The sequence below is a fragment of the Octodon degus genome, unplaced genomic scaffold (assembly GCF_000260255.1).
Source record: "Octodon degus isolate 3935 unplaced genomic scaffold, OctDeg1.0 scaffold00047, whole genome shotgun sequence".
Taxonomy (NCBI): domain Eukaryota; kingdom Metazoa; phylum Chordata; class Mammalia; order Rodentia; family Octodontidae; genus Octodon; species Octodon degus.
Genome location: NW_004524623.1, coordinates 8,710,796 through 8,714,988, shown reverse-complemented (window position 1 = coordinate 8,714,988; position 4,193 = coordinate 8,710,796). Strand labels below are relative to the sequence as shown.

At 33.7% G+C, this 4,193-nt stretch overlaps 1 protein-coding gene across 1 annotated transcript in view; it reads left to right on the top strand.

Annotated features, from left to right (window-relative positions):
• Positions 1–4,193, top strand: part of Zfc3h1 (zinc finger C3H1-type containing) — a 65,396-nt gene that overhangs the window by 40,106 nt on the left and 21,097 nt on the right. The window lies entirely within an intron of this gene.

Sequence of the window (4,193 nt, the reverse complement as noted above, 5' to 3'; positions counted from 1 at the left end):
TTTTTTTTGAATAATATTGTTATAACTGTAGTAATTTCATCGATGCTGGGGTTCAAACTCAATGCCTTGTCCATGCTAGGAAAGCCCTGTGCCCCGCTCTGTGTATCCCCAGCCTGCCATACAATTGTAAATATAATAATTCAGAGTTTTGTTAAAATAGGCTACCCTGATACATCTGTCTCAAAAATTTTTTTTAAAAGCTTTAAAATAAGGCAGCATTGCGAAGTGCTAGTGACACATGCCTCAGTATTGTACTTTCTTTATATGTCATTTCCATGCTAATAGGATCAGTTACAGTGTTTTCTTTTCTGACTCATTTACTGAGTGTAGACCAGGAGAACTGTACATTATTTTATGAATAGGTTCATGAGAGAGAATTATCTTCTCCATGAGATAGCAAGCCCTTTACCATTGAAAAGAACTATTATATTGAAAGCTTTGATATTTTGTGCTGGCAGTGGCTGGCCTTGAAAGAGAGCCGTTTAAGTTTTCCATTCCCAAAGAGTCTGAACCATAAAAGGTATTGCTGAGTATGAACATAGAGTGCATTTGAAGTTGATAATCATAGTGGTTTTATAACACTTTTTATCTGGTAAATGCTCTCGGAATATCCACTTAAGAAGCTGTTGTGTCTGTGGGAAATTAGGACCTTATCTGCTGTGTTTTGATTTACTGTTCTTTGCCAGTGATCCTGGCTTCTTTTTAGGTTTGAATACAAAAAAGAATTAAAAAATTGATTTGTTTGGCCCTGTTTAAATTTTCAAGGATAAAACCAAACAAAACACTCCTGCTTCTTCTTTTAAATGTATAGGCTAGGCTCAGAATCCCTGGATTCTGCTCTAAATGTACTAGCTCGAGCATTGGAGAACAACAAAGACAATCCAGAAATTTGGTGCCATTACCTCAGATTGTTCTCAAAAAGAGGAACCAAGGAAGAGGTGCAGGAAATGAGTGAAACAGCTGTTGAATATGCTCCTGATTATCAAACCTTTTGGACTGTGAGTAGAAAAGATAACATAGTTGTGGGGTGTGTATGTTTGTAATTCTTTGAGACATCTTAAATGTTGATACATGGCATAATAGATTATGTGCTTTATGAGGATATAGATAAAATTTTTTCTCACTTTCTAGTAACCTTAAAGACACTTCTGAGTCAGGATTAATTTAAACAAGAAAATGTTTGATGAATGAGTGATTTTTGTTGTTAACTTTATTGATGAGGAAAAATATAATTATTGAATATTTTATACTTACCTATTACACAGTTTTTGGGTAGAATTTAGTTTTCCAATCCATATGAACATGTTTTTCTTTTAAATTGCTTTGAATCCTTTTATTGTTTTCATTTCTTACAGAAATGTGCCAAAGCTCTAATTCACACTGATACTACCTTGCCATAGTACTAAGATTTAGTACAAAGACGGGTATTCCCACTTTCTCTTAGACAATGGGATTTTTCTTATCCAGTCTTAAAATAATAAGTGATTCACTTACAAAGTAAAACAGTTTTATATCTTAACTTTTATCAGCTGTACTAGGGAACCAGTTGATTATATGTGATCATTAGTAGATTCACATGAATTTTCAGATAAATCTATCATCTCAGAAATTTTTATTTTTCAAATGTGCTGTAAGTCAAAAGCAGGACTCTGTGAATACTGAGCACATGCTTTGCTACTGAAATACATCCCCAGCCTCATTAAGTACATTACAGTATCAAGTTTGTTTTTGTTTAAGATGTCTTGCTACATTGCCCAAGCTGGCCTCAGACTCCTGGGCTTAAGCAGTAGCCCCTTGAATAGCTGGGACTGCTGGTATGCCTCCCTGGACTCCAGATCTGTTATTTCCTCTTTAACTTAAAAGAGAAAAAAATTCCCAACTAAAATTGAAAACTACATAGGTTTGAATAACTTAGGTACTGAACAGATTTAGGTAGCAAAGAGTGCCTCATGTTTGACCTGTAGACTTGTGCCACTGTCGATATTATTTTTCACTAGAGGATTTTATAGGGTATAGAATATTCAAAAAAATGTAAAGCGTTTCCGTGAAGTTGTTTGGCCTTGAATGTGTTTTGCCATATGTTTTTAATGTGGACGCTATTGTCAAAATTTTTATACAGTCACACACCTAAGCCGTGCAGATTATATGTGATCATGCCTATGTAAACTTTTGCATATATACCATGGCCTTGTTGCAGCTTACCTGTTGATTCTGTAAAAGGAGAGATGAAGTTGCTTCAGTGATGATTCTGTGAATACATTTGTATCATTTTAGTTTTCATGTAGCTTTAGCTGCAACATTGTGATAGAAGGAAAAATCAAGGTTGTAATGTTAGAAGATGGTTGAACAGTGTATATGTTTTTACAGTTATCCTTTACAGAAATTTGATGAGATATTTTCTTTATTAAAAGTCTGTAGTTTTAGTTTATACCTATAAAGCAGTACTGACTATATAAAACCCCTGTGGGCAGTTCCTACATCTAGAGAGCACCTTTGAAGAAAAAGATTATGTTTGTGAGAGAATGGTGGAGTTTCTGATGAGAGCAGCCAAGCGGGAGACGTCAGATGTTCTGTCCTTTCAGCTCTTAGAGGCCCTTTTGTTTAGGGTTCAGCTGCACATATTTACTGGAAGAGGCCAAAGTGCACTTGCAATTTTACAGGTAAACAGCTATTTTAGTATAATATTTCATTTTGCAGAAAAATTGTTAAAAATCTGTATAAATTGTTAAATGTGTAATGATAAGATTATTGCTTTGGATTTGAATTTTGTTTTGCCACTTCTTGGTAACGTGAGTGACTTAGGATGAGTCTGTTTCCTCACTATTTGGTGCAGATAATATCTCTAGGGTTTTTTTTTTTTTTAAACGTTTAATTAGAAAGATTTATGTTAAGCACCTACCAGATTAAACTTCAAATTCAAGTACAATAGGAAAAAAAATTCAGATCATAAGGAAAGTATCTGTATGGCTATAGGTTTTTTGAGTGTGCTTTTACTATTTTTTTTTCTCTTATTTTAAGTATGAAGACAGTGAAAACACATGAATAAATTTAATCTTTTTTTTATTAACTATGTCAGGGGCTGGGGAGATAGCTTAGCAGCATAAGCATCTGCCTGTCAGTTGCAAGGTCCTGAGTTCAGTCCCTGGCACAAAAAAAAAAAAAAAAAAATCAAGTTTTATTAACTGTTTCAAACTTCAAGGCAGTGAAAATTATGTTAATCTGGTGTTGACCTTTCTAAGGAGAATTTTCATTAAAAAATTGGCACCTATCAAAGTTTTTGCTTAGATATTTAAGAACTACTTCAAAGAAATGTAAGTTATATTCCTTACATTTGAATTTTGTCAATATGGGTCATTAAAAAAACACACTATTTTTTCATTTTATCTAGAATGCATTAAAATTGGCTAATGATGAAATAGTAGCTGAATACCTTAAAACAAGTGATCGATGTTTGGCCTGGATGGCCTACATACATCTTACTGAGTTCAGCATTCTCCCTCCAAAATTCTATGATCCATCTAATGCTAATCCTTCAAGAATTGTTAACACGGAGCCATTTGTAATGCCTTGGCAAGCAGTTCAAGATGTGAAGACTAATCCAGACCTATTATTAGCAGTTTTTGAAGGTAAGCATGCATGTTTATAAATTATAACATCAACTGTCATAATAGTATTTAGAATATAAATATACTCATTGCGATTCTTCATAATTAAATGCAATAAATGCTATTTATTACAAGTAAGAATTTCATAGTTTATTGTATAAATGCCTTAAAAAGAATTGAATCACAATATAGGCATAGTCTACTATGAAAACCAGAAACTACTGTATTACATAATTTATCTGATTATTTAAGGGATCAAAAATATGGTTTTTAAATATATGCATGTATATTTGTGAAATATATTACATTAAAAAGCATTGACATTAATTCTCAAATACTCCCCCTCACTCTGAATACACTTGCTTTGATTTTTTGCCACTTTCTCAAGTAGCTCAGAAGATCCTGTGCTGTTGTGGCTGCCTGAATGTCCTCAACCAGCTCACAGTGTTTCCCTTTCATAGTCAGTTTTCCTTTGGGGTACAGCTAGAAGTTGTATGGTGTCTGGTGGAAAAGGTGAATAGAGACACCTCATAATGTTTCATCCACATGCCTTTCCATTGGATGGCACTCCCTGTCATTCATTATATA